This window comes from Sinohyriopsis cumingii, chromosome 3 (assembly GCF_028554795.1).
Source record: "Sinohyriopsis cumingii isolate HCF-2022 chromosome 3, ASM2855479v2, whole genome shotgun sequence".
Lineage (NCBI taxonomy): Eukaryota > Metazoa > Mollusca > Bivalvia > Unionida > Unionidae > Sinohyriopsis > Sinohyriopsis cumingii.
Window position 1 is genome coordinate 80220439 of NC_142963.1, and position 15128 is coordinate 80235566.

General features: G+C 42.2%; 1 protein-coding gene across 1 annotated transcript in view; it reads left to right on the top strand.

Annotated features, from left to right (window-relative positions):
* The window catches only part of LOC149803179 (uncharacterized), a 303327-nt gene that overhangs the window by 287122 nt on the left and 1077 nt on the right, over nucleotides 1-15128 (top strand). The window lies entirely within an intron of this gene.

The window sequence follows — 15128 nt, forward strand, 5'->3', positions numbered from 1 at the left end:
TGAAATCTCAATGGGTGACTGTAGAACTTTTGTGCCGAGAAATTCACAAGAGGAAAGTGAAAAAAGTCAACCAGTGTGTTAGATTTCTTTGGGTCAAGTGTGCATTCGTCCTATTGTATTACTCTAGACCGTTTACATCAAAAGAGTTCAGTGACATTCTTGGACGTTACCCTGCATGGCAGTGGTCAGAAATTATTCACTATGTGGATTACTTTTGCTCTAGGAGAAGATTGTGAATTGTACGGACTGACTTATTCATGGATACTTTACAAGAGAACATTCGTGCTTTGCCTGTGGAATTGAGAGAAAGGATTTACCGAGAGCTGGTCAAAATACAAGTCAAACGTAAAGAACAGTTGCATCCGTTACGTCACCATCTTTAACCACTGGTACCTGAATGGTATAAGAGAACTGATTCGTCAGAAATTGTTTCAGTGGTCAGACCTTGTTCAATACTTCCAGGGCCCCGGTGATCCACTTGTTGATCATTTTGGTTACTTCGAGATTCACCTAGTGCAACGCATTGAGGAAGACAAGGTAAAGGATTACCGACATATTTTACGTGGAATCTACTTAGCGGAAGAGGAAACTTCTAAACGAAGTCGGACGTTTCGGTTACAGTATGCAACATTTAAATTCCACACTGGAGAACGAAGTTCTCTGGCTAGAAAGCACGTGTATTGTTTCCGAAACAAAGAGACTATAAAAACAGGCTGCCATGCCACGATTTATGTCGTATGTAATTCAACAGATTCCGTGGAAGGAACTCAATGACCATATTCAAACCGTGGATCATTACCATCGATTATTACAAGAACTGTATCCATTCAATTTGGGTCGACAAGTGGTGTGTGTCTTGAGACTTGTTTTCTGGGATTTCGTTTACCAGCCGATTCCTTGTGGACTCTTTACGAACAGTATTTACCACCCCATTCAACATGAAAGTGGTGCCTTTAAATGTTCACGAGAGACTCCTTTTGCTGAAAGCCTTACGTTTTCATCTGGATACTTCTCGACCTCTACGGGAAAAAAAGATTCGTCAACTTTTAGCTACCCACGACGTGTATGACGATGTGTGTGTAGCTTGTGACTTACACCCCCATTGGACAGATGTCCGTGACTGGAAAAAGAGGGGTTTTGAGGCTTGGACCCAAGAAGTGGCCCAGTATGCACGAGAGTTGTGATCCTTCCTTTCAACATCCAAAGAAAAAAGTTACTTTTCAACCTGTGTTAGTGACGGTGCCAGAAGAACCCGTCACCCAGGACAGGACTGTCGTGGACAGACCTGAAAGACCCTTTCGGGAGGACACTTGTGTGACCTTACCCCCTATATAACTGGTCAGAACTTTACCCAAAACATGTTGTACAGACACTTGTTTTTATTCCACGTTAATGGTTATCATGTGCCTTTTATCCTTGTACTTAAGCCTTTGGCTTTTATGTATTTTTGTCTTTCGTATTCATGTTTAAAACATTCAATAAACGTGTCCTGAAAAAAAGTATATAAACTCTCGTCTTGTTTGTTTTCGTGTCACAAGTGACATTCCTAACACTATGGCTACCTCTGCTGTCTCTGCTCCCTCTTCCTCTACTGTCAAAGTCATCGACGAACACTTAGATCGTGCCAGTTGGGAGGCTTTGTATCTTCGCCATCCCTTTAACATGCTCACTGCTGGACCTAGCGGTTCAGGCAAAACTGAATTCGTCAAACGTTTGATCGAACATAAACATCATTTGATCGATCGGCCACCTCAACGCATCGTGTGGTGTTACAAAGAGTGGCAATCGGCGTACAGCCTCTTGCGAGAAAGTCAAGGCGTTTCCATCGTGTTTGTGGAAGGCATTCCTAAAGAAGACGACGGCATCGTCTCTGACTCCCGTCAAACCCATTTGGTCATTTTTGACGACATGTTAGGAGAAGACGAAGAAGAAATTAAACTGTGGTTCACGCGCAAAGGGCATCACCGTAATGCCAGTGTCGTTTACATCACCCAAAATTTGTTTCAACAAAGTAAAGCCCATCGCACCATCAGTCTCAATGCGCATTACGTGGTCTTGTTTAAAAGCCCTCGAGATAAATCGCAAGTGCAAGTCTTAGCCAAACAGTTAGGAACGGCTTGGCTGACTCAGGCGTACGACGATGCCACTCAAACTCTACACGCCTATTTACTCGTCGATTTGAAACCTACGACCCCCGATGATTTGCGATTTCGTACCCACTTGTTTCACCACTGGTGCCAAGACCGAGGGCCTGTCCTGTACACGTCTCCGTCCTCGACTTAATTTCACTCCACAAAAAAATCTATAAAAACCTCAGACCCTTTTCGTCTGTCTCACACACATTTTGAACATCACGTACCTTCAGTCGCATCTTCCCGTCAAATTGATTCGTGCCTTGTATGGCATCAGTCGAGAAAAAAATCCACAAATACGAGCTCGTGTCTTAGAAGCTAGTCTCAAAGAAGTCTTACGATGGTTCACGGTGACGGCACGTCAATTACTCCAAGGGATCATTCAGATTCCTCATCAAACCAAACGCTTTTTTGATCGAAACAAAGTCGCTTTGACCCAACTGGCCGATCCCCGCATCGACACTCAAACCAAAAATACAAATCATTTTGAAACCTGGAGGGAGCGGTACTCTAGGAGGGGTCATCATTCGCTCTCTCTTAAGATGGGATCCTAATGCCCCCAAACTTCTCCCCAAGAAAAAAGTCAAGCGAAGCTCCAAGAAGAAGAAGAAAAAGACCAGGTCCCCAAGGAGAACTTCTCCAGTGGCGGGACCCTCCTCTTACCAGACACCAACCTGGAAAAAGAAAAGAAGCCCTCAGAAAAAGAAACAGAGAAAAAGTCCCCTGAAAAAGAAAAGCCCACAGAAGAAAACTAGTCGCAAGAGAGGCACTTCTTCGGCCAGGACGCAACCTTACACTCGCAAACCACGGCCTGCCACGGCGGTGACTGCGTCTCCGGCAGCCTCACGTTCATCCACTTCTCCGTTGATGACACCAAGAACTGAAGAGTACTTGGAGACGTTGATCACACCAAGAACTTCTCCGTTGATGACCCCAAGAAGAACTTCCCCAGTGGCAGGACCCTCCAATTTAGTGTCAGTGGCTGCTGCTCACAAAGTACCTTCTCCCAAAAACAAAGTTCAAGAAAGATCGGGCATGTTACAAAGTTTACTGGATTTGTCCAAGCAAGAACTGGCTCGATTTAGTCCGTTGCGTACCCCTGCACGACGTGTCATGCCTGTCCTCAAACTGATACGACGTAAAGACAATCAGTGGCGACGCGTTCAAGTATAAAAAAGGCCTGTGACCAAGTCGGGGTATCAGTGTTTTTCGTGCTCCTGAAGACTCAAAGATGTCACCCTCCAGAAAACCCCAAGGAAAGAAAAGAAAAGGACTGCCTCCTCGTTTAGTCAAACATGGGGACATGTTATCTGTCCTGTCCAAAGCTTCTCCACCTCTACGAAAAAAACTCATTCAATCAGCCTCCAAAGAGGTCATCGATACCGTGTGCGAATGCTGTTTGAACGTCTTGAAAGGCACGATCCCTTTGTCCAAACACCAGAAACAATGCTTAGGTAAACATCGTCACATTCTTCGCCAAATGGTTCAAAAGAAAATTCCCATTCGTCAAAAGAAGAAGATGTTGGTCCAACGTGGAGACGTTTTACCCGTCTTGTTAGGTCCCTTACTGAAAGGAGTCTTGGGAACCATGTTGGGAGGACTGGTGGGAGCAAGATAAAAAGGCCCTCGGAAGTCCCAAGATCTCAGAATTGACCCCTGACAACCCCATGGAAGGACGAAAACTAGCTTTAGTGCCTTACAAACGATGGATGGAATACCATCGTTGGCAAGAACAACGCACCCCGCATTTACCTCCCAATCCCCATTTGAGCGAGATGTAACAGTTACAACACGAATTACAGTCCTTGATGGATCTCCAAGATTTGTCCGAAACAGGAAAATCGCAAAAGTACGGTCAACTCTTGCAACGACTGCAACTCATTCACCAGAAAGCTTTAGACGAAACAGCTCTACCCACTCTGAAAGATTTTAAGACCTTGATGAAGAGTCCAGCACCATCACCAGTACCAGTACCACCACTACCAGTGACCAAGACAGAAAAAGGAGAAGAAGAAGAAGAAGGGTTTCAAACTCCACCAGAAAAAGTACGCAAGTTAACAAACACCACCTACCTCCAGAATTGGATGGATTAAAAAGATGATGGCCACCCCTTCTTCATCACAAGAGAAAAAGAAAGTGAAGACAGAAGTGAAGACAGAAGTGAAACAAGAACCGATATCCCCCGCTCAGACATCCTCCTCTTCAATACCCATTGCTGGTCGCACACGCAAAGCATTGCAATCCAAGAAAATACCCCAAGAGAAAAAGAGTAGCATCCTCCAAGAGTGGGTGTCTTATTAACACACAAACACAAAAAAATGGAAAAAGTCTTAGCCAGCATTTACTACGATCCCTCTCATCCTGCAGGTTACGCAGGAGTTCAAAAATTGTATCGTGCTGCCAAAACTCGATTGAAAAGTCTCCGTTTACCTCAAGTGCAACGATGGTTACAAGAACAAGCTACCTACACTTTACACAAACCCATTCGACGCAAGTTTGCCAGAAGTCGCACCCGAGTGGAAGGCATCGATCATCAATGGCAAGCCGATTTAGCCGATGTCTCTCATTTGGCCAGCTACAATCGTGGCTACAAATATTTGTTTTGTGTCGTCGACGTCTTTTCCAAATTTGCCTGGGTCGTGCCCTTGACTTCCAAATCGAGCAGCAAGTTAGTGCGAGCCCTGCAACGAGTGTTGAAACAAAGTGGTCGTCACCCTCTTCGATGGCAAACGGACAAAGGTACCGAATTTCTGAACCAAGCTTTCCAAAAAGAATTAAAGAAACGTGACATTCATTTTTTTACCACCGAGAATCCCGAAACCAAAGCCAGCATCGTGGAACGTTTTCAACGCACTTTGAAAGAACGCATGTGGAAATATTTTACGCATCACCACACTCTGAAGTACATCGACATCTTACCGCACCTGGTGCAAGCGTACAACCAATCTTACCATCGAAGCATCGGACGTGCCCCGCAAGAGGTGACTCCCGACAACGAAGTGTTGGTGTTTGAGCGCCTGTTTGGTACGTCCCCGACGAGGGCTGTCCCCAAGAAAAGTGGAGAGTTGACCGTAGGAGATTGGGTGCGCATTGGCAAAACCAAACGCACTTTTGACAAAGGTTACTTACCTAACTGGACGACCGAGTTGTTTCGTGTCACTGGACGAGTGCATGGTCGTCATGCTGCCGTCTATAAATTGGAAGACATGAACGGAGAAGTGCTCAAAGGAACGTTTTATTTGCCCGAGTTACAACGTGTGACCAAATAAGAAGACGACGTGTACGACATCGAAAGCATTCTCGAACGCAGAACCCGTAAAGTGGGCAAACGACGTGTGAAAGAAGTCAAAGTACGTTGGAAATGATATCCACCTAGTTTTGATTCTTGGATCAACGCTTCGCAAGTCATCGACTATAAAAAGAAGTGACCATCATGCCCTTTCACACAGACGCAGCTACGTCGACCACTCCTTCACCCAGTTCTTCTGTGCAAGATTTACAAAAACAACCCTTGTGGGTGTGGTGTGAAGAACGTGTGCCTAAAACGCAAATCGTCTTTTTCTGCCAAATCTTCGTGGTGTATTGTGTCATCGGGGCAGCCATTGCCAATTTGAGTTTGCAACAAGGAGACAAACAATTGTGGACCATTTTATTGAGCAGTTGCATTGGTTACCTGCTTCCTAATCCCTCCCTGAAATTCCCTTCGAACGGGAACCACGGGAACCTTGTGTCCAGTGCCAGTGCCAGTCACCACTCCAACAACAACCACAACCAGAACCCCATTTTGGGCGGAGACACGCCTCTAACGTCCAGTAAACCCTCGGACAGCCACAGAACTCTGGAATTATGAGTCACCAAAACCAATTTTACTTAACCTTACCCAGTGACAGTTCCATAGAGGTGTTTCCCAAGAACACGTTGTGCTGTTACACGGCCAAATTACCTCAGGCCATCCCGTTAGATCAAGAAGCCCATTGGGAAGTGGCTTTGGTAGAAATGATTCACCCAACACAAATCAAAAATCAAAAACATCACTGAAACTGAAAACTTTTTTGAGGTCGAAATCATGAACCAACAATTACAAGAAACCATGATTGACATCGGGTTTTCACGCGACATAAGACCATCCAACAGTTCACCCTTCAATATCTACACCTTGAAAATTCTGTCAGGGTTTTATTTGGCCAACATTTAGTGGATACCATTGCTTCCAGGTTCGAGTCAGCCTTTGGCAAAGCCCTGAACAAAGCCAGAAATAGTGTCACCCTGGAGTACCATAAAGTGGCTCGTCGCTTACTGATGAAATTTCAGGATACCCAAACGTTGTCCTTCAGGTTCAATGGTAGTTTGTTTGAAATTTTGGGTGGACATGCAGGAATCGTCGCAAACAATTGGAGCCCCAAGATCAACAGTAATATGGATTTTTTTACAGAGCTTTTGGAAACCCGGTAGAACTGAACCAAGGACTGAATTTGATGTTTGTGTATTCCGATGTGGTGAAGTATAACGTGGTGGGACACACCTCCGTGCCGTTACTGCGTGTCATTCCTTTCAAAGTGGATAGTACCACGACCAGTGACCAGGAAGGTGGGAACACTTATCACGTCCACCGGGAATTTGTACATCCTCACTATTTGCCTGTCAGTAAGTCATATTTGGACACGGTCAACATTGCTATAAAAGGAGATCTGGGACAAAATATTCCATTCACCAAAGGAAAAGTCATGGTGAAACTCCATTTTCGAAAACGGTTCTCTAGCGACTCGTAAGTCATGTATCCAGTGTACCGAGGGGTTGCTCGACAGCGAGGACACGGTTTAGGAGATATGTTGAAATCGGCCTTTTGTTCGGTGGCCCCAGTCTTGAAACCGATGGTGACACGCGGATTGCACGCCTTGAAAGATGCGGCACTGACGCAAGGAAAAGAATTTCTCCAAAATGTCATCATCGACAAACAAAACCCTAAAGAAGCTTTCATGAGGGCAGGCAAGAATGTCTTGCTGCAAACGGGTAAAGACCTTTTGGACCGACGCGAAACACCTATAAATGCCCTGCACGCTACCGAGTCAGGCATTCCTACTTCCCTGACGCCACAGCAAGGACAAGGCAGAAAGAGACGACGAAGAAAACACCCTTTCACCAGACTTCACACGTCTAAAGCTAGAAAGGCCAAGAAAAGAAGAACCGTTCGAGACTTAGACGTTTTCGATTATTGAGAAACAGCAACAAAAAAAATGATGCACCGAGAGTCTTGCGCTTGTTCCAAGTCGGAACTGGATCTCTTTGCCATGTCCCCCACCATGATGACCATGGAAGAATCCCAGTGGGTGGAATTTCATCCCGTCTCCTCATTGACAGATTCCGCTCCCATCGAGTTTGAAATCAAAGGACAGCCCGAAGATTACATCGATCTGAATAGCAGTTACTTGTACCTGAAAGTCAAAGTTCTAGATAAGACTGGAGGTGCTATAGACGATGAAGCAGTAGCTCCCGTCAACAATTTCATGCATTCCTTGTTCAGTGGAGTGGACTTGTACTTGAATAACAAACTAGTCAGTAGCAGCATGGATACTTACCCTTATCGAGCGTACCTGGAAAACCTCTTGACGTAAGGAATAGACGCCAAGAACACTCATCTCGATGCCTGTGTGGTATGGGAAGCTGACGATGCAGGCCAGTTTGAAGAATTCGAAAATACTACAACCAGAGACCACAATGAGGGATTTGTAGAACGAAGAAAGAGAATCATGGGAACCAACACAAGTTTAGAACTGATGGATCATTTGCATTTGGACATGTGGTTACAAGAAAAGTATTTGCTGAACAGGGTGGATGTCCGCCTGAGACTGAATCGTAGCAGTACCGCTTTCCATGTAATGGCTGATAGTGACGAGTACAAAACCAAAATCGAAGAAGCCAGACTCTACACGTACGACGCGTGGAAGTGTTACCTAAAGTGGGAAACGACATCAGTCAGACGTTGAGCAGAACGACCGCCAAGTATCCGATCCGACGCGTGGAAGTGAAAACCTTCACCATCCCCAAGGGACAGCAATCCATAATCCAAGATCATCTGTTCAAAGGTCAGCTACCAAAACGTTTGCTCGTTGGTATGGTCGAGAATGAAGCCTTCAACGGAGCTATCGCTAAAAATCCTTTCTACTTTCAACACTTCAACGTGTCCAAGATCAAAGTCAGTCGGGATGGCAAGACCTTGTGTACCCGACCTTTCGAACCTAACTTTACCAAGAAGAATTACTTGAGATCGTACTTGTCCCTGTACGAAGCCACTGGTCAGTTAGGAACCAACACTAGTCACGGTATTACGTACGAGGATTACGCAGGAGGCTATGCTTTGTGGGCTTTTGATTTCACTCCAGACCAAGGCAGCGACGAGGAACATTTCCACCCTATAAAATCCGGCCAGATTCGTGTGGAAATTCAGTTTGAAAAACGAACCCCTGATGAAACGGTGAACGTCATCCTGTATGCCGAATTCGATAATACGATAGAAATCAACAGTTTGAGAGAAGTCATTCTAGATTATTAGAAGCCATGGAAGACTGTTATCCCTCTTTACCTAGTGGAGAAACTTTGGAGATGGAATGTGAGGAGACCGTGGAAAAAGAAGAAGTTATCATGATGAAGTCAAGATGGCCAGAACAAGAAGCCCATTTAGTCTCCTGTTTTGCCAAACACTTGGTGGAAAAAATGACGGAATTGAACAAGAAAGAGTGCTATGGATGTCAAAACGATCATCCCAGTCAAATTCAACACGATAAATGCCTGATGTTGAGTCAAGAAGAAAAATTGGACGAGTATCTGGACGAAGCTTGGAGTCTCATCTCAGACGAAGTCGTGTTGCACCAGTGGTATAAAGACTTGCGTGAACATTCTTGTCCACCATTAACCACTCAAGAGATCCATCGTATCGATGCTCTCCTGAATCAGAGTGAGGAGACGAAACGAAGAAACGGTTATTTGTCAGACATTTTCAAGCAAAAAGTCAGGATCGAATTGATGACTTATTATTACCTGTGAAGAAGAAAAAAAAGCAAAACATGGATACCTGGGAACTTTATTACCTTTTGAACCACAGTTCGTATACGGCTTCTTGGAATCCTGTCGTCTGTACTAAAGATGAACTCCCTCATCGCAAACCTCAAGACCATCAAGCTTATGTCATCAACACGGACGACAGTCATCTCCCAGGAACCCACTGGGTAGCCGTCTACTTTCCTCAAGAAGGATGTGTGGAATATTTTGATTCGTACGGATTGCCTTCTTTGGAAGACGATATCATTGACTTTATGAGAAGAAATGCTCAGACAACCCGATTCAATAATGTGAAATTACAAGGCACAGATTCCTTGGTGTGTGGACAGTACTGTGTGTATTTTCTGCATCATCGCAGCCTGGGCTATTCCTTAGAACATTTAGTGACTCATTTTGATCCTCGTTCTTCTTCTAGAAACGATGTGAAAGTAGATCGGTGGTTTTGTGACCATTATGCTTATCTTTTGTCTCAAGCTAGGAAACGTAGTGTCCATCAATGGCCTAATGATTTCCAACAGTGGAAATCACAATTTCATTCACAACGTTGTCAGCCCTGTTTAAAGTAGAGAGTGAATTGAAAAAAATGTTTGTCATTTGAAAAAAATGTTTGATGTTATATGGTTGGATTATTGTTAAAAAATGTTAGAGTTGTTGGTTAGTGTTAAGTGAATTTTGAACAAAAAAAATGTGTTTTGAAAACAAATGCCTTTGTAGTTTGTTTGGCTATAAGAATGTTTGATTCATGCTCTTTGACTTCTCTCTATCTCTCTCATGACACTCATTGAACGTTGCGGCTCGAAAACCGTAGAGGGATGTTTTCCTTCACGTCCGCGCTTTGACTTTAAGAACCGGGGGGAGTTTCCAGTCTAACCATCCATTGTCGACTCATCCTCCTACGAAGTAGTGCTCCAAACTAGCTAAGCTAAACGAAGCCTACGTGAATTTGCATAGGGTCAGACACAGTCTGATACCGAAGCCAGAAGAGATAGAGAATGTGAGAATGTTAAAAGTCACTGAAGACCTGATAGAAGAGCCTTTCAGAGAAGAAGTGAACAGGGAGAAAGAAGAATCGACAGAGAAGTACAGACTTCAGAGACAGCAGCAACAGCAACAAGAACAGCAGCAGCAGCAGGAACCTGAACCTGACAGAGGCTTTGTCGATTGTCGTATCGACACCAAAGAGTTCTTCTTCTCTTTCCGAAGAAGCAGACCTATCGTCAGAAAGTCTATCCTCAAAGGACGTCGCATTCTTAGAAACTAAAAGATTGCCATAGCAAACATAAAAACAGCCCTTTTCAGGGCTACCCAATACTCTAGAAAAGAAATAACAATCGATTTGCCAATGTGTGTAGGTAGAATAGTGTGAATATAAACATTAACTCTTTTTTATAGTGTGAGTGTATGTGTTTGTAAGTGCTCACGTACGTTGGTGTGGATAGTAGATTAAGATCATGGGGGGTTTTTTTGGTGTTTGAGGTGTGGGGAGAGTAGATTTGGTGGTTTGATTGCTTTGCGTATGTGAATAGTATATTGAAGTGATTAATGAAAAATTTTTTTAGAATAGGAATGGGTCGTATAAAAATGTGAGTGAGTGTTTCTTTTAGGTCCGCGCGTTGTTTGGTTATGATCTAGGTAAGATCAATTTTATGTTTTTAGGGGGATGTTTTCCTTTCACGTCCGCGCTTTCACTATAAATTGAAACTCGCTGGACAGTCTAGCTACCCTTGTTGATTGATCAACAATAAAAATGAGTAGTAGACTTGAAAAACTTTTTGAACTCCAGATGCACCTGGAATATGCCAGATGCCTCCTGAACGAGCTGGCTGCGGAGGCCCTTGTTGAAGAAGCCAGGATAGAACAGGAGGAGGAAGAGAGAAAAATGAAAGAAGAGGAGGAAAGAAAGAGAGAGATCAGGTGTCACCCTATGATGAACCCTGTGTGCAAGGTGACACCTAAAGCAAGAACATCTCCCCAACCTGTAGCTGCACCACATTTACAACAGGAGGTAAGGATGCCAATTCATCCTAGAATAAGAAAAAGAAGAAGAGAAAGGGAAGTCTTCACTATTCCAGAGACAGAAGATTGGAATAGTGAAGCCACTCAACCCGCCTATGCGCTTACAGCAACAAGGGTGAATTGGCAAGGAGACTGGAGTCGAAGATGTGTGTGTGGTGCCATACCAGGAAGGTGCCAGCATTAGATAGGTGCATCTGGAGTTAAAAAAACAGCCCTTTTCAGGGCTACCCCAATCTCTAGAAAAGATATAACAATCGATTTGCCAATGTGTGTATGTAGAGTAGTGTGAATATAAACACTGACTCTTTTTTCTTGTGTGTGTGTGTGTGTGTGCGTGTGTGTGTGTGTGTGTGTGTGTGTGTGTGTGTGTGCGTGTGTGTGTGTGTGTGTGTGTGTGTGTTTGTAAGCGCTCACGTATGTTTGTGTGGATAGTAGATTTGGGTTTTATTTTAATGCTTTGCGTGTGTGAATAGTAGACTTGGGGTTAGTTTATTGCTGGTTCACGTATGTGAATAGTATATCATATGAAATGAGAAAAGTAGGGGGATGTTTTCCTTCACGTCCGCGCGTTGAGTGGTCATGATCTAGGTAAGATCAATTTCGTTTGAGGGGGATGTTTTCCATCACGTCCGCGCTTTTCGTATAAGAACCCACAGTATTCGTCGTTCAAACCATTCTACATAGAAGATGGCTTCAAACCACCTCGATAAATTGCAAACATTGCAAGACGTCCTGGACAATTTGGGCATGATGGAACAAATGCTAGTAAGACTAAACGAAGATCATTATTCTTATAGTCCCCATCGAGTGAAGATGGAGATTAACAACTTACGAAAAGTAAAGGACATGATAAGTGATGTGATGAAAGAAATAAAGGAGGAGAAGGAGGATGAAGAGGAAAGGATAAGGATAAGAGAATGGAATGAAAAAATTGAAAAGAAGAAGAAAATGAGAAAAGGAAGAAAGAAGAGGAGGAGAAGAAGAAAGAAGAGAAAAAAGGAAGAAAAGAAAGAAAAGAAGAGAAAGAGTGTAGGAGAGAAAATAAGAAGTTGGTGGAGAAATAGAAGAAATTAGAAGCAGAAGAAACCCAAAGGCCCTTTTCAGGGCCACTCATAGGTCTCGAAAAGAGATTTACTTTCCATTGCCTACCCTTTTTTTCAGTTTTTTTTTTAAAAAAAAATCCCATGTTAAATTCCCCTTGTCCCTAAAGTAGTTTTTTTTTCTCCCATGTTAAATTCCCCTTGTCCCTAAACAAGCCCAAACTCTATTCCCATGTTCAATTCCCCTTGTCCCTAGACAAGCCCAAACTCTATTCCCCATGTTCAATTCCCCTTGTCCCTAGACAAGCCCAAACTCTATTCCCCATGTTAATTCCCCTTGTCCCTAGAGTGGCCCAGCAATTTTCCCCATGTTAAATTTACATAGTCCCCAGAGTGGCCCGGGGGGGGGGTCTGTAATGCTAATTCCCATTGTCCCTAGGGTGGCTCCTTTCACTACTTCTACATGTAGCTTGAAGTAAACTTTTCGCTATCTGTTAAGTTTTAAGTTGGGTATTGGTTTGGAGCAGTGGAGATATAGAATTGGATGTTTCATCCAGCCAAACAAATCTCTGAAATCTATATCGGTCACAAAAATGGAAATCAGTGGTTTACCGCTGGCAGTTAAATGTGTATTGTTTTTCTTGTTATTTGTGCATGGAGTGGAGACTAATCCAGCTCCTGGATCTAGTGGGAGACCCCAAAAACCAATGAAGGAAGCAGAACACATCCACAAACGACAAGTAGTCCTCTCATTAATACCAGAACACATCATCTTACCGAGGAACAGGTTGCAAACTCGCAAAACCCATTACATGGATGGATTACTCTGAATCCAATTCGGGCTAGTGTTTTTGTACTGACGCAGCAGAACACCCGGGCCTCAGCAAATAGTATGACGGAAAGAGAAAGGGAAGCTATGAATGATGATACCATTTATAGAGTCTGCAGAAAAAGATTGATTCAAGCTTGAGAAATTTAATGCTCGATAAGAAATGAAGTAAGGAAACTTAATGAATGATTTTTATCTTTTGAATCTTCTCTAGATAAGAAGAAAATCAAAAATGAATTGCTGAGTAATCATATTATGGCCCTATGCAAGATTATTAGGAACCTGACGGGGAAAGTTTTTGAATTGGAAATACGATTGCAGGCGAACATAAAACTGCTTGAGCAACAAGAGAAAAGCTCGTGCCAATCTTCTGGACATTGCAAAAAGCCACTGAACAAGGGCAAAAAAGCTTTCTACAAATATGACAAGCTAATAATAGACAGTTGCGCGCATGTATTTGAGAAGGTTAGAAATTATGCTGCTCTTGTAAACAAAATATAGGATTCAGGCCGAGGCCTGCAAAATGTGTATGAGGAGAACGGTTCTACTTTGTGCTAGGTTGTTTGGTATGGAATATATCTGGTTTAAGTGAGAAACTTTCTAGAGAATAGAGGTCAGATTTGATTAATTATGTTGAAAAATTTGATCTACAGGGCTTTGTTGAAACATGGGCAGATACTACTGATCTGTTTAATATTAACGGTTACAAAAACTTTTGATAGCGTAAGAATTATATCACAATCTGCTAAAAGAAACTGGGAGGGGGGTCTTGGTTTTTGTTCATGAACCCCTCTTCAAGCATTTTAATATATCTAGGGAAAAAGTTCCACAAAAAATATTAGTTGTTTAGTAATTTTGTCTAAGGCTAACATACTGAAGTGGAACTTAATTTTTGGTTTTGTTAATATGTCACCTGAATACTCCTCTATTCATTCAGAAGAAAATGTATATACAGTGGTAGCGAATGAGTTAGCTCACCTAAAAATGAAATATGCTTACTTTAAAATAATAATTGCATTTTAATGCCTATACCGGAACGGAGCCAGATGTTATCAAATATAATAGTATTATTGACCAACTTCATGACCTTAATTATATAGAAGCCGAAGTAACGTATGATCGGGCTAATCAAGACGTAACAGAGATAATTCTTTACAGTTTTGGTTTTACCTGACTCAGATTGTGTAGTATCCTCTGCACAGAGGTCAGCACAAGAAATTGAATTTCCAATCTTAAATCATTGATAAATAGAGTGAATAGCAGAGGTCCAAGGATAGAGCCCTGTGGTACTCCACACTTAATAGTTTTACTTTCAGAACATTGACCATTTAAAGATATTTTTGTACAGTTTAGGTAGTTTTCATTGCATTTATAAATTTTCCGTTCTGAAGCAAAATTTTATTTTCTACAATATCAAAATCTTTACAAAAATCAGCAATTTATCAATAATAAATATAAGTGCAGTTTCACACAAGTGAGTCTGTCAAAAGTCAAGAATAGATGAGAAGTGCTAAAATAGCTGAGAAAGAAAACGTACATGTTTTTCTAGTAACTTGGAAAGGCAAGGAAGGATAGAGATGCATTTGTAGCTATTTACACCATCTTTGTTCCAGCTTATACAGTGGAATGAAAACCAATAAGTTTTTTTTTTTTAAATTCAACAAATAATTTATTTCCCTAGAATACAAAGTGAAAATTTATAAAGATCATGCAGTATTATGAATTAAATCCCATATTGTCCTAAATGTTTTATCACAAGTCCAAATGTATGAAGTTCCAAATGAATTCAAATGGTATTCCAAACAGGTTCCATTATTGAATATGTTGATTAGCCTATAGTCTTGAATGTGGTAATGTGTTAATGACCTGAAATATGATGATGTACTAACAGTTTTTTGATGTCTCACAATAATATATTCTAAAAATATTCTTGTCTGAATTCACTGTAATTCCAAATTAATGTTTCCGTCCAAGAATATTATTGATGAGCACTTTATATTTTCAGTGAATAATAATTTGAATAAATAATTCCACCAAAATGAAAATCTCAGCACA